Source organism: Dermacentor andersoni, chromosome 7, assembly GCF_023375885.2.
Source record: "Dermacentor andersoni chromosome 7, qqDerAnde1_hic_scaffold, whole genome shotgun sequence".
NCBI classification, from domain to species: Eukaryota; Metazoa; Arthropoda; class Arachnida; order Ixodida; family Ixodidae; genus Dermacentor; species Dermacentor andersoni.
Window position 1 is genome coordinate 61,514,735 of NC_092820.1, and position 22,293 is coordinate 61,537,027.

Genomic DNA, 22,293 nt, shown 5'->3' on the forward strand with positions numbered 1-22,293 from the left:
GCGCAGATGATATTGTCACGTGGTAGTGACGTTAAAGAACACAGTAGCGACACTGTGAAAGACAAAACTAACTTTTATTGAGCGAACCTGTCCCCACAAAAACAGGCTACGCTTAAAGCTCAACAACAGCGGCGAACACAGTCGGCGATCGTCGAAAATCTGATCAGTGGGCCAAGCGCGTCGGATTTTATACATCAGTCGTCGAACGTCCCAGAGTAATCGCTGGGCTCCGCATGGCTTCCACAAAGTTCTACATTATTCGCGTCGCGCACACATGCAATCATATTACACAAGGTTCGGTCACAGACATCGGATGGAAGCATCGATAAGATTCCAGGAACTTCCGATACATGCAGGCGCGTCCTGCGCTTTGCGATAGCATATGTTAGGCGGTGAAACGTGTCGCCCGATAAAGACAAGCAAGTACACGTGTCAATATCGCCCACGCGTCTGCGCATAACCAAGCCGCCAAAACTCAGCACATGCGCACGCCGTCTCCCATTCTCTCCTCCTCAGCTTTCCGCCTCATGGTTCCACCTTTGTTCTGCGGTACCCTCCTTCTATGCGATCGCCTTTCTTCCATCTCCGGCTGCGCTCCGCGTTCTCTTTCATTTTTCCTCGGCGTAACCGTTCGCTCGGTTACACAGACGCCATTGGACCACGCCAAAGCTCGCCACAGGAATGGGCGCTTAAGAGCTGCACTTTAAAGAATGAGGAAGTACCATTTAAAAAAAAAAGCGACGAAGAATTAAGCCGGCCAGTGACTCGCAGCATTGCGCAGTCAAGGAACTAACACTCATGAATATAAACGACAGGAGTGTACTCAGCAAGCTTGAGAAGATATTTTGCTTGATCGTGATCCGGACAGCTAGCGTCTTTGAAACATGGCTCTCATCTGCAATATATAGCCATGAAATTGCACCACCAAACTGCTCAGCGACCAGAAAAGATTGATCAAGTCGAGGCAGCGGCGTTACCCCACTAATAAAGGAATGCATTCCTTTTATGTTCCAACCAAGGGTTGGACATGTTGAAGCAGTGGCAATGGTGACAATCCACTGAAGCAGTGGATTGCAATGGCAATCCAATTATCACCGGGTGTGTTTCTCGTAGTGCACCCGCTGCTCATGAGTGAATGAGGTCCTTTAGAAAAATTCTGCAGCAATACGTGCGTAACTCTCGAGTCATCGTCATGGGAGATGGTAACAGTCCAGACATTAACTTGGTCACAATGCACCACACATCATTTGCCTTGAATGCGCTAGTTGACCTCATGGGAAGCTTGAACCTTTAAAAGGTTGCATTGCAGCCCACACCCACACAAGCTTCCACTGCGAAAATTCTCGACGCGATATTTCTTAGCACTAATTTTTCTGCATATAACAACGTATTCTTGTGACTGATAGTATATCAAAGCACCAACTATTAGTATGTCTCCCACCATTACATAGCACATCTAAGACCTTTATCCTCTGTGCAAAAGCGCCTAACTTTGCAAGAGCTCACGACGGTAGCACATCTGCCTATCTTGTGCATAAGTTACCGTCGTTTTCTGAAATGGCTTTAGAAGCAACTACAACTGTTAGCACGCTATGGCTCTATTTTAGGAGCATTGTACTTCATCGCACGCATAACATCATAGCTCCTAAGTGTAGAGGACTCCGGTCAGATAACCCATAATAACTCGAGAAGTCATCCATGCAAAACGACGAGTTGAACGATTACGCCGTACAATTAGAAAGGGTGCCAGTTGCCCAACCAAAAAGTCAATACTAGTTACCGCTGTTGCCAGCTTAAAAGCAAAGACAAAACAATTGAAACAATAATACTACAAGGTAGCCCTTCCGTGCATTTTTACCAGTAATTCGAAAATATTCTGGAGATGTTTCACCATGGGGGCACGTTCTCTACGTAACCGCCCTCATCAGAAGAAAACATCACTACAGTAAACGAATTTTACTATTTCTTTTCGCTCAGTAAATAAGGAAGATAATGACTCTGAACCTCCCCTCGGAACTCTTACTAATGCTAGTATTAGTTCCTTAGACACCACTGACGTCAGAATTCTTAATCTGCTCCCAAAACTGGTTCCCAAAAAGGCTAACGCCCCTGATGGCATCCCTACCGTTTTCCTCAGAAAATATGCGGCATTGTCTAGCACGTACTATTATGAGCAATATGAAAGGGAACACAGGAACGCGTGGCAATCAGCCTCGAAACAGACTTGGAGCAATACGCGGATGGCGCTGGGGAAAGGGGGGAAAGGAGGGCGCTCTTCCACTAACTGTTGGAACTCCTATCACGCTGGCATTTCTACAAAGCAGCAGCTTACGTCATTTCGCCGATAATATGGTATCGGCCGACAGCCGATAAGACGGTTATCGTCTTATCGGCTGGTGAGGCACACTGGTGAGAATTGATGGTAGGTTCGCCAGTGCTGCGTATTGCACTCTGCTAGAGCACCAGATGATCCCCTATGTGTTGAACGGGCCACCCCCGGATGGGTGTTATTTTTTTCAGCAGGACTTTTCTCCCGTTCACACATCGAAGGACGTGGTGCGCCTTTTCGAAGAGCGAGGGGTAATCCAACATCAGTGGTGCGCGAAGGGTGGCGACATGAATGTTATATAGCATGGTCGGGGCCGTATGAAAGTAAACCTTTCGAAGAAGTCTCTAGAATTGGCGAACTCCGACCATCTATGGGAAGCAATACAACGTGAGTGGAAGCGCCTTCAGCGTGACATCGCATTCATCGAGGCTCTCTACGCGTTCCTGCCTCAAAGAATGGAGGCCGTCGTTCAAGTCGGCGGCGGCATGACGCGTTATTAGGCCTCCAACGAACAAAACAAAGGACGAGCTGGGATGACGCTATTGGCTTGCTTCATTTGCTTCAATATCTTATTTAATATTCGGCAACGGCCAAAAAACTTATTTTGAACTCACCCTTACAGCTCATTTTTTCCCGTATTACAAGATTTACCATAAATCAATATTGAAGTAAGGTACAGTGCTACCTTTCGTAATGATTCGGCGCGAAAAGTTACCAGTGGCGTAATGTGTAAAGGTGTTATCACTGTCTGCTGGCGATGCGAAGTTCCGCACTTTGCGGACGCATGGCGGCAGTGCGAACAGTTGTTAGAACAGCGTCCCCCTTTCCCTTTTATTTCCGACCGCGGCCGCTGCATATCATCCATAGCTGGGTCTGAGGGCGTTTTCTACGCGTTCCTGTGTTCCCTCTCATATTGCTCATAATAGTACGTCGGCCTGATCTTTCGTAAGTCACGTATAACTCCCAAACTACCAGACGATTGGAAAGTCGCAAAGGTAACCCCACTCCACAAATCTGGAGACACAGACACGTTGTGTACTTTCAGGCCAATGTCATTACCAACCACATCCTGTAATTTACCCGAGCTTGTAATCCTGAAATATATTGCTAATTTCCTAAAGACAACAAACTACCTATCACCTAATCAACACTGTTTTCGTGGCATTTTCTGAACCATTACACAGCTCACTGAAGTAGTTGTTCAGCTTGCGTATGCTATCAGTAAGCAAAGTAAAATTGTAGTTCTAGCAAATATAATTAAAGCGTTTGATTCTGTGTGCCACACAAAAACAAATGGCGAAAGTAGAAAACCTGCTTGTAAAAGGGGAAATGACCACGTGGATTAACCACTTTTTGTTAGACAGATCCCAGTTCGCACTAATAGAATATATGCCATCTAAAAGAGTACCAGTAACATCCGAAGTTCCGCGGAGATTATTCTTACTATTCTTATTCTTTATTAATGACATGACAAGCAACATAAAGAGCAGTATACGTTTACTTGCTGATGATTTCATTTTTACAGAGAAATTACCAGTCACAGTGATCACATTCTACACGACAGATCTTTTAGTATCTGGCGGCTTGGTGCAATTGTTGGGAGATGTCAATTAACATAAAGAAATCCGTGACCATGACCACTTGATGCAGAAAAGTACTCTGCCACTGCACTTACCTTATTTATGACCAACCTCTAGCAAAATTAGCACAAATATTTAGGTATACTCTAACAACTGATCTGAAATGAGACACTCCCATCACAAGCATGATTGCCACTCCACTGCGCAAACCGTACTACCTTAAACGATGCGTAAGACTACCACCTCCGTCCAACAAACCCCTAGCCTACAAGACATCCGTGAGAGCCGCTTTAGAGCATGCTCATACAGTATGGCTTCCGCATTCGAAGTCAAACATTACAAACTAGAAACTATTCAACATGAAGCTGTTAAGTTTATTCACAACAAATAGAAACGTACGAATTCCCCTGCTAACCTGTTGGTTGCCTGTGGCCTTCACAAGTTAGAAGCTAAGGCGAAATAGGCCCAATTATTATTTCCTTTTCAAATTATTCATATTATTTATAAAATTGACCAGTGTCAATATGCCGCTTCTTCACGGTCACGTGAGAGTCAACATAAGCTTCCTCACAGATTGGCAGAATATTCTCACAAGGTCGACGCATTTAGACTCATCTTTTTCCCATCTGCAATACGGAAACGGAACCAATTAGAACACGATTTGCCAAGCACTAACTCTCTGTGTCCCGTACGAAAATAGAATCATCATCATCATCAGCCTAGTTACGCCCACTGCAGGGCAAAGGCCTCTCCCATACTTCTCCAACTGCCCCGGTCATGTACTAATTGTGGCCATGTTGTCCCTGCAAACGTCTTAATGTCATCTGCCCACCTAACTTTCTGCCGCCCCCTGCTACGCTTCCCTTCTCTTGGAATCCAGTCCGTAGCTCTTAGTGACCATCGTTAGCTTTAAATTGACCACCAGTATATTTAAGCATTTGATCATGTTGACTGTCTCATCGTGAAGGCTTTTTAAGTCCCTTCAATGCCTTTCTTTTTCTTGTGTTTTCTCCTTCTATCTTGTGTGTTAACTTTTATTGTACATTTTTTTGTTTTATGCTCGAATTAAGTGTACGGACTACTCAGCGAACACTTTTTTCCTTATCTGTGTTATTCTATAAAGTTTAGGAAATCAGACGGACGAATATGTGTGTATATATATATATATATATATATATATATATATATATATATATATATATATATATATATATATATATATATATATATATATATATTCCACAGTATAAGCTCCATATGCCTACCTATTATGCTCTAGACAGAGAGAGGAGGTATTGCAAATAAAATAAATGAATAAATACCTCCAATCGCTTGCCCTTTCTACTATGTAAGCATCGCACATTAGATGGTTGTGCCGGAGTTTGGCTGCGGCAATGCCTACGCTATTGAAGGCAAACAATGCTGTGGCGCCTTGCTGGGAAAAACATTGTCGACCTAAAATATTGCACAACAATCTCAGAAAGCTTCCGTGCATGCGCTTCTTACGAATAGGCAGGGAGAAATGTAGCCTGTGCAGAACAATTCTTGGTTGAAAAACATCCTTCCTAGCAGCTGCGCAGTATCTTTGTTTTTTTTTTGTGAACTCGCAGTTTGTGAATGCCGCCGAATATCAATCGCATTGACGTCCAGATTAAATAAAGGGTGACGTTTCGCTGGAACCTCTTCAAAAATGTCTTATTACTAACAATATTGTACCTAATCAGCGCTTGGGCTCTTGCCAAGGATTTCAAAGCACTACTATACTAGCTATTGTGATATATGTAGTTGCTACAGTGCTTGATGTGGAAATTAGGTGGATATCTTATTTCTAGACTACTCAAGAGTGTTTGGCAGGCTTTACGACAGTATAACGTTAAAAAAACTGGACATAATATTTATTTATAAAGACGTTCATTGGGTTTGCATTGTATTTATGTAACAAAAGCCAGTGCGTTGATATGTGCCGCACTTAGTCTTGTTTGTGTGACGCGCATTCTGGTGTGCTCCAAAGTGACTTGTTGCAGCCAGTGTAACTCAATACATACAGTAAGGTAATGTACAGGCGTACGAAATTACCCTGTTCGTTAACCTCTTCGAAAAGGTCTGCATCACCTCCAAGAAAATTGAGTCTTTTATTGCGAAGGACATCTTAAATACGAAATGGGACCTTTTCGCAATATGGTGCAGGCAGGCAGATAATCAAACATTTTGATAAGAATATTTATCAGTGACTACTATTGAAATTTTACATTAAGGGTATTTTCGTTGAACATGTAAATGAACCTAGTTGTCTCGCTCTAACGCTCTGGCTAATGTACACTAAACATATAGAAACATATCGCTTCAAGAATGACGCTGCGGTTGCTAAAGCACAAGCCGGGTAACTGTGATGTATCAGTAGGAATGAAAGCTTGCAACAACCATCGTAAGATCTGCCCTTCCGTACGGAAATCTCGTTTAGGATCCTCACACTGCAGACAACTTATAAAAACTAGATACGTACTATCAATCCCATAAAAAAAGTCGCTGTCTGGTGCGAAAGGCGAAGCGCCGATTTCGACTGCAAATTATTGGCCAGCTAGCTATACGAAGTAAGGATAGTTTTATCGGCCGTATCAATTTGTGAAAATAGGCATACTAAGTAAATTAGCCAGCATGGTGTCACGCGCGCCCAAGCAAACTTGAACACATCTTAATCGATGACAGCGGAAACTCGATCTCAGAATGTTGTTGTGAGGAAACGCGGCAGCAGCCCCGAACGAATTGACCTTCGCGCAGCCGTTTTATCAATGCAAACTATGTCGCGAAAACACAGCGCAGCACGGACTCTGTACCTCTCGCATATGGGTTTCAAGATACAGCGCCCCGGCTGGGCGCATATATAGAAAACATACCCCCTGGGTGCCGGGAGGTCAGAGCTGCATGCCTATTGGCTCGCCACAGACCACTTCCGCTAGCATGGCCGCACCCATGGCCGCGGCCTCCGACGTTGCCTCCGAGATTTAAGTTTGTTTACGCTCGGAGGCTGCGCTGCCGCCGCGGGGAACGCGATGCAGCAGTGGCCACTGACGCCCGGCGATAGGAGCACGCATCACTTGCACTGTGGTGTATCTGTGGCACGTGAGGTCACTTTAAATTCTTTAAGAAACGCCTGTGCAACGTGGCGCAATGGTTGTGTGCAGGCCTTAGACTACGCCACGCCTCGCTGCCGAAAGGCGCGTCACTCGGTTTTCAACGAAGCTGAAAAAGCCTTCATGCGGAAAGTGGACGCGGGCCGTATCGAGAAGGAAGAAGACGGCGGCGGCATGATCATGGAGACATGACACAGCCTATTCCTTAGCACGAGCTTCTTTAACAGGTCCGGTGAAATCTGTGCTGCCGGCCACTGCACACATCACTGCAGTCAGATATAGACAGTTTTCTTTGACCGAAAACAAAAAAAGCCTGTCATTAGCAAAATCTACAGATTTCATGCTTCTAAATTATTCTTGGAACCGACATTGATATCCTAACCGGCGATTCGAAGTATCATATACAAGGCTGCCCGCTGACGTTTTGCGACACTTAATTTTTACTTGCACAGATGTGGTCTGGCGGTATCCCCTTTATGCTACCTCTGCAATGAGTCGGAATGCATGGATAAGTTTCGTTATCATGTCGGCGGTTTTCTATTCATCGAAAACGATCTCTAGAAATTCCGCTTCGAAATCTAGGACTGCCTTTAAGCAGTACTGTTATACTCTCCCTTCGAGTAACGCTATTAGGATACCGCCGCAGGAAAGTTTTCCTAGCCATATTTAATTTCTTATGTGACACAAAAACAATTACTTATTATTATTTCACCCGCCGTGGTTGCTCAGTGGCTATGGTGTTAGGCTTCTGAGCACGAGGTCGCGGGATCGAATCCCGGCCACGGCGGCCGCATTTCGATGGGGGCGAAATGCGAAAACACCCGTGTACTTAGATTTAGGTGCACGTTAAAGAACCCCAGGTGGTCGAAATTTCCGGAGTCCCCCACTACGGCGTGCCTCATAATCAGAAAGTGGTTTTGGCACGTAAAACCCCATAATTTACTTTTCTTTTTATTATTATTATTTCGCAGTTCCCATGTTTGATTTACTTCTATCTTATTTTAGAAAATTCGAAAAGTAAGAACACAAGTTCGCAGTTAAAGTATTAATATTATTAGGCAAAATTTAACTTGCTCATGTTTAAGTATATCCTTTATGTATTTCACTAATAACTTCTTGTTACTACTCCTCTCAAGGCAAGGCGGACTATTATTGTATTAAACACTACTTTATCTAATTTATTAATAGGTTATTTCTCATTTTAGGTTATTCGTTTAGTTTCCTTTCTTGTGTTATTTATTTATTAACTAATTCATTTCTTTTCGGTCCCATTAACACCCTATTCATGGCCTATCCTCTGTAGTGGGTTTCTGACATTAATTGAGGCTTCATAATCATCATCATCACACCACCACCATGTGTTGAGGCCACAACAATAATGACGATACGCAAGTTTTTGTTGCAGGTCAGAGTACATATTTAGGAGAACGCTAGTACAATCAGGTAAGACTTAATGCTGCATACAATATGCGGAGGCACTTGTCCAAAATATTTCGACGCCACACAGAGTGACTGAGAGCATGCCACGCGGAATGACAAGCGCGCATATGTGCGTCTATGAGCCTTCAAAGCATGCTTCAAACCATGAGCACCATCCTGATGCCGCGCGTGCGGCTTATCTCTGACCCCCCATTCTACATGGGATATGATTTTCTTACACCGCCGACGCGTGAAGGAAAAGTTCGTAGCCAACAGGTAATTCTCTCGTCTCTTATTCGAATAAAGCGTAGATCAAGGTGGAAACTCAACTAAAATACAGAGCTTGCTACCATTCTTCATTTATGAAAAAAGAAAATGGTAATTTCTGATGGCTTCATCGCACGGCATTATTGTACTACGGCAAAGCATTCAGGTATTGCAGTGAAGCGAGTGAGAATTTTCGCGCGTATGCCGTGTAAGCAACGTGTTATTATAAAATATGTAAACCTCCCTCGACCACGCTTCTAGCCTTTATTATGTCAGGTGCTAACCTGAGATCTCCACGATGAAGCATACAGTGTGTTGCAGTGAAGCGAAGAGAAAATTTGCGCGCGTACCAAGTGCAAGCAACATATTATAAAAACTGGAAACCCCCCTGGGCCACGGTTGTAACATTTATTACTATCTCAGATGCGCACCTGAGGCCTCCGCTGGCCGGTATTATTTTTCTTTTCGCTTGCTATACAATTTCACCGAGGTGCATACAAGTACTGTGGAGCTTTTCAAAGCACATTCACTATCATGAAATGCGCACAACCCCCCCCCCTCCGCTTCCCCCTAAAGAAACAAGAACAATGCCTACCAGATCGAAAATTACGCAAGAAAGCGTCCACGAATTGGAGGTAGAAACAGGAGCGTAGTCTTAAGAAATCATCCCTCATCTTGTAAATATACGAACATGTTTTGGTTTTATTTGCATTGTTTAGGCACAATTTTTTAAACCGGCGCTTATTCAAACAAGGCATATAATCTAAAAAAAGTGTAGAAGATTCTCTAATGCCTTGAAATTACGAGAGAAATAGGAAATACTTGATCCACATCTGGTGTGCTAACGAGAGACCTCAGAGCAACCACCTGACAAAACAAATCAAGTGGACAAGTTATCCATTTGATCGTACCACATTGTTTCTACACTTTGTCTTATGACTCGGAGATCACTCAACTAGCCTAGAAGAAACAGCGTATTGACCGTGAAGCACTTCTTAAGTTGCTCTTAATTCTCAAGACATGCTGAAGTAAGCTTGAGTTCATTATTTGTGCGTGCAGAAGTGCGGTAAGTGAAAATGCTTTCATCCAAACATATAACGTTGCAGAGCGTTGTCCTCATGAGCAACAGTAGACTTGCATATTGTTATTGTGTTATCAAGCCTACTTCACGAATTAGAGTATAAAGAGACGTATTAAAGACGTACCGGCTGATGCCGGCAAACCAAGGCCTCAGGTGCACACCTGAGGTAATAATACAAGACTACAACCCTGGCCCAGTGGGGTTTCCAGTTTTATAACAAATTATCTTTTCGGTTCACTGCCACAAACTGTTATGCTTCAGCGCGGAGACCTCAGGTGACCTTCTGAGATGATTAGAAGCGTGGCCAAGGGAGGCTTACAGATTTTTTTATCAACGTGTTACACTGCGTATGCGCGCAAATTCTCACTCGCTTCACTGCAATACACTGAGTTTTTTGTCGCATTACAGAGGTGGCGTGCGGTGAAGCCATCATAAATGACCGCTTTCTTGTTTTATAACTGAGGAATTGTAGCAAGCTTGGCGCTTTAGTGGAGTTTCCCCTTTGATGTACGCTTTATTCCAATAAGAGACGAGACATTTACCTGTTGGCCACGTGCTTTTCCTTCACACATATGGGTATCAGAAAATCATATCACACGAAGAATGGGGCGTCAGAGCTAAGCCACACGCGCGGCAGCAGGAAAGTGCGTAGCGTTTGAAGCCTGTTTGAAGGCTTATGGACGTCCATCTACAAATATATGCGCGCTTCTCATTCTGCTTGGCAAGCACTCAGTCACTTTGTGTGGCGTCGAAATATTTTGGACAAGTGCGCGCTCCACGTAACGTATGCGGCGTAAGTCTTACCTGATCGTCTAGCGTTATCGGAAATATGCACTCTGAACTGAACAAAAACTTACCCTGTCGTCGTTATTGCTGTGGCCTCCGCACATGGCTCCACTATTATGCCGCCGCCACCGGCTTCCTTTTCGATGGGGCACGTGTCCGCGTTCTGCATGAATGCTTTTTCAGCGTCGGTAAAAACGGAGTAACGCAGCTTTCGGCAGCGAAGCATGGCGTAGATAAAGGCCTGCACACGGCCAATACGCAACGTTGCACAGGCGTTTCTTAATACAGCACAAGTTGCTTTACGTGCCTCGGATACACCACAACGCCAGTGATGCGTGCTCCTATCATCGGGCGTTAGTGCCCACTGCTGCATCGCGTTCACCGCGGCAGCGGCCCAGCGTCGGAGCGTAAGCAAACTTAAATCTCGGAGGCCCCCCCCCCCCCCCCGGCGCCCAGGAGATGTTTTGGGTATACGCCGCCCAGGCCGCCCCCGCAGCAGATCGCACCCGCCTTTCCTACCCTCGCAACGAAGCCTTGCGCGCGACGGAAGGGGGCGCGCTTCCTCCCTGTTATTTTTACTGTTTCTGTTCGTCGCGGGCGCGAGATTGAGCCGCGACCGCCGGCTCACCATCGCATGCTTTCACTCACACAAGTACAGCATACGGTGCGCGGTGACGATATTATAGCCCTTGGACTTTATACGCAACCACGCGGTGACGCCGACGCTGACGGCATAACGCGCCTGGAATGTCCATATAATTGCCATCGCAATAATAATGCTGGCACTCTGGGTATAGGTGTGATGACAAGCTTTTCTGCCGGCGTTTGGCGATGTTCTCACATGAAATTCGAAGCGCACGAAAGTGCATCGAGTGGAGCATCTCTGCTGGAGATTTGCTAGTACCAACATTTCTGTATGTTAATTACAACATGTGTATCCATTATGTATATATGTCATAAAGGAAAATATATTTTGTCCTTTGGAAACCGTACGTGCTTTTGGTCTCCGTAGTATACCTATATGTAGCAGTGACTAGAAAGATGTGGTATTTTGCATTTGGATAGTGTGAGTTAAACTGATCAAAATTTGGTGCCGCGTTATGACAGACCACAAGCTTAGGGCAACAGTATCTTTATTCACCCTGCATTCACCCTGCATAATTACCGTGTTCCGAGAATAATTCACAAAAAAAAACATCTATTCCTGGACGCTGGTGCGAGAAATTTTAATTGTAGGTGGGTAGGTTATCCCACCAAATATTCGGCGTCCTACTGAAGGTATATCATATAAGCAAAGATCAAAGGGCGAGGAAACACACACACACACATAAAAAAAGAAGCACAGGCACCCGCTCGCAGAAAAACTCGAAAAGGGCCAGCACTGCCCACCATCAGATGTACAAAGTTGAAAGTGAGGTTTTATGGCACCATCAATAACAAAAAAATTGTTGCGTCCAAGCGCGTAAAAGGGACGTCGTGATTCGAAGGAAAAGAAGAGGAGAACGACGACTATGCACGGGCTATTCCTGCTGTTTGTAGGCTGTGCCTGCTGGTCAATACCTCAATAAACCTTTCCCCGTGCTTGTACACTCTAAGAAAAATCCCGGGGAAAATGGGAGTAACTGGGTTGTCAGTCCTAGAAAGTGCGCTTTCGTCCCTCAAAGGACTAACTGCATGAATGTGCATGCCGTGTGCAGATTTCGGAGAGTAAGTGTTTAGTCCGTGGTCGGAAAGAGGCCAACGGAAAGATGAACGACAACAGTTACTCTCGATGCACTTTGCTGTTTTCGTCCGTGTCAGGAAGCGATGCGCCGAAAACGGTATTGTCTATAAATCCGGAATAGTTCGAGGTTCGTGCACTCTTTGTTGAACTACATGCAAAGCAGTACCTTGCCTCTTCGTGAGAAAATTACGTGAAACTTAATATCTGGATTGTGATGAGCCATGCCTTTCGTGCGCACATCATAAGTGAGCGATACACATTAAACGCGCAAGTCATTGATAGACGGCTAGATTTTTTTGGCCAATAGTATCTAAGTTCCTTTCGTTCCAAGGAGATTACGAACTCAACTAAAGCGATGTGTAGCTCAAACGGGACAAGCTAAGCAACAGAGAAATTGCCCTTCTCTGTCGTATTTGGTGCCCCGTTTAAGCTCGCTACACTTATGCATCGCGTAGTGCCTCAGTTTAAATCACGCTAAGAATATTCGGGCAGATTTCTTTTCGCAGTCGCTTATGGTTACAAGTACAGCCAACGTTACTCTCCCTGTATAGCATACGCATGCCGTCCTGGTTCAAGGCTATGACGACTGTCAGCATGTAATTGCTTATACGATCCGCTTATTGAGTAAACATGTACGCAATTATACGGTGACAGAGCAAGAATGCCTGCCTGTAATCTTTGTGGTTCAGCGATTTCGTTCTTAATTGTACGGACACCCATTCGTAGTTACTATAGACCACATTTCCCTGTGCTGGTTCGTGAACGTTCATGACCCTTGTGGTCGCCTTGCGTGCTGTGCTTTGAGGTTGCAGGAATATAACTTCATTGATTCCTATTCGAGTTGCCGGACAGATGCTGATGCAGACTATGTTTCCCGTATGCCCCTCACCCCGACGGACTGCAACGGAGACGATTTTGATCATCTCGTTTCCTCTGTGGCACCCGATTTTTCTGATCTCGTTGCGTTCAAAGCTGAGCAACGAACAGACATCAAATTGGAGACACTCTTCACTTCAGCCCTTTCTGTTGCAAGAAGCAGCTACTGCGTACCTGACGGGTTCCTGTACAAAAGCAACTACTGAAGCACATGTGCATGCTTCCTTCGAGTGGTGCCGGCGCGTCTCCGGCCAGCAATCTTTCGGGCTGTGCGAGATGACTCTATCTCCAGTCACTCAAGCACTGTACGGACCCTTTATAGCATTCACGAAGGCTTTTAGTGCCCTCCAATGCAACATTCGGTTGAGTTGCATGTGTTTCGTTCGCGTGTGCAACGAACAAACTTGGCAGCTGGGTTGTCAAGAAACGAACCACGAACTCGTTGATTCTGCATCTTTACTTATAGTCGGAGGTGGAAAGGGCTAGTAACAGTGAGGGGCAGGTATATGCACGTGGCAATAGTGCATGGAGATAGCGCATCCGCTTTCCTCAGATATGATACATCCTCCTTCCAAACAGTAATTACATGTTGAAATTAATACCTCTGGCTCGTCTGCTGGTCATAACCCAAACTCTCTCACTGCGGCGTCTGTCATCGGCTGCGTCGCAATGGTTGATGCGACGCTGTTGAGCTTGCGAAACATTGAAAGTGGCAAAACGTTTGCCTGCGATCCTTGTCCACCTTAATGGTGACGTACTTGCCGTCAATGCATGCGTTCGCACGCCAGTATCGTTCTCTGCTTTCGCTGCTGCTGGCGACATTCAGTACTTCGAAGTCGTCGGTCAGATGCTGCACGTTGTATACGCACTCTTTCTCACTGCAACAAGACGCGAAGTGGTATCGCCCATTACACGAGTAACAGACTTCGCCGTAAGCTGGGCAGCGTCTCACGGCATGCCTTCGGTTGCAGCGGTTGCATTTTAGGTCGTGCCTGGACCCTCTGGGAGTGCTCTTGCTGGCCGTGACAGCGTTCATATCGAGTTCTTCCTTTGCTTTCTGCCAGAATTCGTTTTGACGAGTTGATGTTTCAGCCGCCTTGCATAGGATGACAACCTTTTCCAAGGTCAGGTTGTTGTTCTTGAGCATCTTTTCTCGAAGCCTTGGCGAGTTTGTTCCAAAGACAATGTGGTCTCGTACCATTTCGTCTGCCATGGTCCCAAAGTTGCAGTGCTGCGCTTTTTTTTAACTGGCGTAGAAATCGCTCAAAGGCTCCGCCTCACCTTGACTGCGAGAACGGAAAACGTATCGCTCGTGGATTTCATCATGCTGCTCCGTCCAGTATTCTTCGAACTTGGCAATCACGGTATTGTAGTCTCCCTTGTTCTCTACTATGCTGAACTCCAAATTGTTAAAAAACGTCGAAGGTTCCCACCCCCGCCACGCTGAGGAGCAGGGCCGTCTTCGCCACTTCCGACCTCGAATTGGCTTTGGATACCGTTGCTTGCAGAAAAAACTCGAACTGCTGACGAAAGCGCTTCCACTTCCTTCCGCCATCCGCTGTCAGACGTGGCGGTTCAGCTTGCCTCAGGTGCACCATGTCGTCGCTTCTCACGTTCACCTATCCCAGGTACCATTCGCTTGAGCTGTTAGCCTTGTATCCCACTTCTGACACATTGTATCGTTCGCGTGTGCAACGAACAGACTGCACAGCTTGGTTGTCAAGAAACAAATGATGAACTCGTTTATTCTGCATCGTAATTTGTAGTCAAAGGTGGAAAGGGTTAGTAACAGGGAGGGGCAGGTATATGCACGTGGTAATCGTACATGTAGATAGCGCATGCGCTTTCATCAGATATGATACAGCATGTCTCCAGCTGCAAGAAGTGCCAATATTGGAAACGTCCAGCCACTGCCCCATGTGGTCTCCTTCAGCCTGTACATCCTCAAGGCCCAATTTACCAGGACCCTCTGTGTCAATAAGCTGAAGGGTACTGCGCAGAGTCATGCGTTCTTTAGCAGTAGACATCGTGACATGTGACGTCTTGGACCGCAGTGTTGCTCTTCTTGTCCTCATGAGCACAGAGCACCATCAGAACTAGCTGATGTAGTCCATACGTAAGTACTGATTTGTACATGGCTACTGTATTTCTCGTGCAATAGGAGTAAGCTCAGCTCTTTTAATCCAGATGGTTGTGATCTGACTCTCTCTTAAGTCCTGTAATTCTGAGTTGTGCCTCAGGACGACACAAACGCCGCGAAGGAAACACCGGCCTGGCTGGTGGTGCGTATGCCGATGCAAGCGAGGCACGATGTACACTGACAGCTGTACTATATGGCGTTCGGGGTCTTTCTACGGTGAGTACGGCGAGGTGGTGAGAAGTTGTCCGGGCAATGTGATTGACGTGTGCACGCATGTCTCGACGGTGATCTGCATCATGACTGAATAATCTTGAGCAATCGCAATGGTCTGAGCCACTGACGCACGGCGTGGTATTCTAAGGCATATCTTAAGTGCTTAAGCCTTGATGGTCTGAATTGTACGCTAGTAAGTTTTACAGGTGTTTGATTTAACAGGTAGGCTGTACCTGAGGAATCCAACAAACAACAGTATGCACAGCTGTAACTTGGATTGCGTGCAAATCTGTCAGTAGATTTCTGCAAGGAACTTGATAAAGTGACAAATAGCAATTAGCCGCTTTTCCACGTTCTTGACGTGAGGAGTGTAGGACAGGGCTCTGGCAGTCATAACCCGCCAGAACTTGTGCCTTCTGCTGGACGATATCACTTGTTAATGGATTGATATGCCATATGCATACGTAGGCTTCCAGATAAATGCCACAACTTCGCACTTTTTCCACGATACCTTCAATCCTTGTTTACAAAGGTAGCATGAAGTCAATGAGGCCACCTCATGATGCCGAGCCCGAGTCAAACCGTGTCAACCCGGCGTCTAGTTACAGATGTCATGTCGTCGGCGTAGATAGAGTGGAACGGTGCTTACTACTGCTCGATTACTTTGTGGAAAGCCAAATTAAGAAGCGTTCGTCTTATTATTCTGCTATGAAAGGCTCCGCGGCTACTGTAGTACCGTGGTGTCGGAACATCCGCAATGAACGCGAAGAACGACCTCATCTATAGATAGCTACAAACACGAATATATATCATGCCACCAAGTTTTATTTTATAACTCTTTAAGGATGGCTTCATAATTGACATTATTGTTAGGCCCCTTTAACGTCTACAGGCTTTAACAGGCCTTCTGAAATTCGACCTACGTCACCAAGATGACAACGTTGTCGACAAATATACGGCCGCGCCTGAATCCTGTCATCGTGTCTCGTAAATTCCATAGGGCTGTAGGTACCACTCAAGACTCATCATAACGATCCCCTGCATTACTTTTCCTACACAAATGGCGAGCGCGATGGGATGGTATGACGCAAGTTGTTGTCGAAGTTTCCCGTAAGCACTAGCCGTTTAGGCGACTTCATGGCGATAAGTAAGTGACCAGAAATATGAATGTGCCCTTGCCCACCTTCCGCGTAAGCACGCGCCTTTGTTTTTATTGTCTGGTGACACTGGCTGAGGAACATATATCAAGTCACGGCATATAAAAACAATAATCTTCATGCATTGCCCATGGGTATAGGACATAGAGCAGTCGTACCAGGACAACCTGATGGGAGATGACAGGTGGGCCTCACAAGTGACGATCATGGGAAACTAATTCACGAATACAAACTGTCGAAAGTCGGACATGCGCGACTTAAGCGCCCTGGCGTTTCACTATAAGACACTTATTCTGGACCTGCTCTCGATATGATGGCATCTTGCAGGCCATTTCTTCACCTTCGAGCCACGAGCAGTGGACTCATGGTACCAAGCACCTCCCGTGCACTTTGAGCCGACGGGGCTTTCAAGTTGCTGAGTAGAACAATCTTAGCATACGTAAGAGACTAAGGGCGCTATAAAGTAAAGCTATTCCAAACTTTTCTACTCGAATTCTGCAATCAGCCTTCCACTATCGGTCAAAACCTTTTTCATAGCACCCCCACTTCGCCTGTCTGTCACGCGACGTCACGAAAACCGCGATAGCTCCCCATCTGATATGACGCGTATGCACTGATTAGGCATCATTGGACCGACGAAAAAAATAGTTATTTCTTATTCGACGCCTTTTAACCATTAGCCATCGGCTATTGGTCAAAAGCTTTCGTGCTGCACCCACTTCACCTGCCTGTCACGCGGCGTCACAAAACCGCGAAAACTCACCGCGTCAAAGTGACGTGTAGGCGTTAAAGATGCAATAATACGCCGAATAAAGCTGAATTCTTTTCTGAATAGCCGCAGGCTGCCCCGCTCCGAAAGGAATAAAAGATGGCTGCCGTCGATCGCTCAGTTACTGCCTACTCGAACCTGCCGGAGAGCATGGGTTTATTGATTACCTGTGCAAAAATGCGAGGTGAGCACTTGTCGACAGCGATGTCGAAACCCAGCCGCATTCGGTGGTAATGAAGCGTATGAAGGGCTTCAGCCTTCCTGTATTCAATCATTGCGTGCAATAAACCTTCTTGCGTGGACGTGTAACGTTTTACAGTGCTTTCGGCCAGTTTACGACCTCGCTCAGCCAACTCTTCTTTGCTGAGGATCCGTTTTAGTGGCATTCTTATACTTCCGTGGCGTGCCGCCGCGATTTTCGACCAGCCACCTCAAGCCAAGTAAGGGAAAGCGGACCATTCGCAGACGCCGACACCACCCTCTTCATGAGGCCATCGATTTTCAGTGCACTGGCTCGGCCCCATCGAATCCCTCTCCACTTGAGCGAGCTCCTCGCCTCTTGTCAGTTACCTAGATAAGACAAGCCACTCACTGTAGGTAATGTTATTCGTTTTAAAGCAGACAAAAGCGACTCCTACATATGGGAGGAGCGTTTGAGTAGTCCGTTCAGACAACCCTGTCGGTCACCGCCCGAAGCTTGCGTCGGCGATTACGAAAATTTGCCGTCAGTCGATTGGCATAAAAACATATTGGAATAGTTTTACGTTATAGGGCCCACATTGTGACTAAATAGCTACCAGTGTACGCCCGAGCTCACGGCTTAGCGCCAGACTGTCTTAAAATTCCAAAGCAAGAATTGAAACACACGCTGGAGCTGGGCTTCGTTCGTCCTCCCGCTAGCCCTTGGTCATCCGCTTTACACATGGTGACCGAGAAGGCGGGTGATTGGCGACCATGTGGTGATTACCGCGCCTTAAACAAAGTGATAATTCGCGATAGGTACCGCATACCTCACATCCCCAATTTCACCGCATCGCTTCGTGGTTGCTGCATATTAAGCAAGGTGGATCTAGTAAAAGCCTACCATCAGATTCCTGTCGAGACTTCCGACACTCCTGAAACCACAATCATTACCACTTTTGGCATGTTTGAATATGTGCGCATGCCGTTCAGCCCCCATAATGCTGCTCAAACATTTCAGTGATTCGTCTATCAAGTACGCCATGGCCCGACTTGTTGCTTCGTCTATTTAGACGACATTCTTGTATTCAGTCGCTCAGCTGTGGAACACAACTCTAACCTACGTAGGGTGTTTGAACGCCTCCGTGAATATGGTCTGGTTGTAAACATCTCAACGAGTGTTTGGCGTTACTTCTCTCGATTTCCTGAGCCATCGAGTAGACGAGCATGGCAACCAACCCGCCCCATCCCGCGTTCAAGCCATGAAAGGTTTCCCACGTCCGTCGTCCACCAAGAAATCACGGGTATTTCTGGGCCTCACAAGTTGTTATCGCCGTTTCATTCCTCGTTGTACTTCAAGTTTGCAGCCCCTGCACATTCTACTCTCGGGCACACCATGTGCTAGCACGCTTAATCATGGACTAATGCTGCTGAATCTGATTTTATCTCTGCCAAGAACGCTCTTGCTGCCAGTGCTCTGTTGGCACACCCGAAACCAGACGCTCCACTGTCCGTTTTGGTAGAAGCCTCTGGCATATATGTTGGAGCCGTGTTTCAACAGTTGCTTGGCAAGACATGGCAGCCTACATCTTTCTTTTCAAGGAAGCTGACACCGCAAGAAACCTGCTACAGGACTTTCGGTCGCGAATTGCTAGGACTATGGCTTTGTAGTGCACCACTTCCGCCACAGTATCGAAGGGCATCAATTCTTTATTGTCACCGACCACAAACCACTCATTTATACAATTATCTCCAATAGTTCCTCGCACGCGCCCTGCGAAATTTGCCAGCTTCCATATCTCTCCAAATTCACTACTGATATTCGGCATATTAGCGGTGCTGATAATCCCGTCGCTGAAGCTCTGTCACGGATACATATAAATACAAACCAAGATAATCGTCCCGGCATTGACTTTGTCCGCCTCACTACCGCTAAATGCAAGGGTAATGCAAGGGTACCGCTAAATGCCAAGGGTAATGTAGGGCAGACAGAGACCAGATTACAGGAAAGTTTATACGTTGTAGAGAACTAGAGAACACACTCAAAGACATGGGGTTGAAATGCTCGGCAGCCAAATCAGAACTCTTGGTCATTAAACAGCGCAGAAAAGGTCGCAAACCAAGAGGTTACATTCCCGAAGATGAGCCAAAAGTGTGCTTATACACTCATGAAGGATCCGCAGTCAGGCTAGTTGAAACAATCAAGGTTCTTGGGTATCACATAGACGGAAGCAATGCTAACTATAGAACAATACAACATATCTCGAATAAAACAGATGAAGTCATTAGGTTACTAAGAAGAATTACCAATAGACACAGAGGCTTAGGAGAAGACAGCGCTTTCAGGCTAATACGCGCCTTTGCTATCTGTCATTTCACTTATGTGGCTGGATTATTCAAATGGAAGCAGGCAGAACTTAACAAACTTAATGTGATGCTCAGGAAGCTCGTTAAGGTAGCCCTAGGGATACCCAGTAACGCTGCAACTGACAAACTCATGAGTCTAGGGGTGCACAACACAATGGAAGAAATCGCGGAGGCCCAACAGCTAGCGCAACACGAAAGATTGACAAAATCACGAGCTGGCAGGAACATATTACAGGCAATAGGTGCAAAACTGAATACATCAAGGAGCCCAATAGAGGCTGAAGTAGAATTAAGGACTGACGTTAGGAACAAGATCAGAACCAACCCTCTCCCCAGAAACATGCATCCAGAATATAATGTCGAAAGGAGAAAGGCAAGAGCTAAAGCACTCTTGCAGGAAATAGAACAGTAGAACCAATTGGCAGCTATAGTTGATGCAGCCTGGCTGAAAGGTAAAGAAGCTTATACGGCCATTGTCTCAAATTATCAAGGGAAGGTGCAAGATGCTATCACTGTTTTTACCAAGGACCCCATGGTGGCGGAACAAGTGGCAATTGCTCTAGCCATCAGGAGTAATAAGTGGGCCTGCATTTACAGTGATTCGAAATCCGCTATAAAGTGTTTTGATAAAGGCTACGTAGCTGGTGTTGCAGCTAAACTTTTTGAAAACATTGGGATTATAAGAACTGAAATCCGATGGTTTCCTGCGCATATGGGGAAAGTGGACGAGACTCGGATAAACCTCAATGAGGTTGCTCATGACTTGGCACGAGGACTTGCTAACCGTGACAGTCACAACCGAGCCGTTCACCATCAAGCCAGGGAATCTAGAGATCATTTAATAACATACACTGACATTACCAAACACTACTATTTAGGACGCAGGCGATTCCCATTGCCACATTCAAAACTGAACAGGGCTCAGGCAGTCTCACTGCGCTTATTCCAAACAGGTACACATCCCACACCGTACACCATTAATAAAATATATCCAGAGAGGGAGATTAAGATGGACTGCAACAATTGTAATGGCATAATTGGAAGCAGACACATGCTGGCGGGGTGTCCCGCGACTCTCCCCAACCTCGTTGAAGAATGGACACAGTGGGAGAAAAGGTTTGAAAGCCCATTGTTTCAGGACCAACTAAGGGCCGTCCAGAGGGCCCATGATGTCGCTGAAAGGCTTGGCCTGACAGTGCCAACGTGGGAGTGGCCCGCCTTGGCTTAAGAAGCCGAGCCTCCGGACCTCATTACAATAAATGTTTTCACACACAAACACACAGACTGTGAACTTCAAACACTAGGTCTGCCGACGATTCTCTGCGCTTCGAAGATAAATTACTGCCTGCCGACAACGTCACATTGATATGCGACATGTCTACCGGTCATCCTCAACCGTACGTTCCGCAACAATTTCGGCAGCACGTGTTTGACACAATACATTCCCTATCGCATCCTGAAGTACCTGCCACACAACGTCTGGTCACTTTCGCTATCTGTGGCCGCGTATGAAGGCTGACGTCCGTTGCTGGGCTCGGGCATGCATACAGTGCCAGCGCGCCAAGGTCAGTCGACAAGCAATGAGCGCACTTGGTCATTTTTCACCCCCAGACGTTCGTTTCGGTCACGTTCAAATCGATATCGTTAAACCGTACAATCATCCTCGAGCCAATAATACATACTCACTTGTATCGACCGCTTCACACGCTGGCATGAAGCAATACCACTATCTCACATTACTGCAGAGTTTGTAGCCAGGGCCATCTTAAATACCTAGATTTCTCATTACGGCGTACCACACACCATAACGACAGACGGAGAAAAACTGTTTGACTCGTCCTTTCGAGCATTCTCCCGTCTTCTGGGTGTAATGCACATACGAACGACAGCTTGTCACCCAAGTTCCAATGGCATGATAGAACGCTTCCATCGTCAACTAAAAGCAGCACGTCATGCCCATGACTCCATGATTCCATGGACAGAGCGCATGCCTTTCGTTCTACTAGGTCTTCGCACAGCTCTGAAAGCAGATGCACAGTGTTCCTCAGCTGAACTTGTTTTCGGCACGACACGTCACGTACCCGGTGAGTTCGTTTCCTCGGAACCGTCATCTGCTGACCTACAATCTTACGCCGACCATTTCGCATTACAATGGCCACTGTTATACCACCGCCGCTTCGTAACGACCGCGCAAAAATGTACATGAGCTCATTTTTACTTCATAGCAGTCACGTCTTTATTCGTCACGACGCTACTCGCGTCGTTGCGGAGTAGC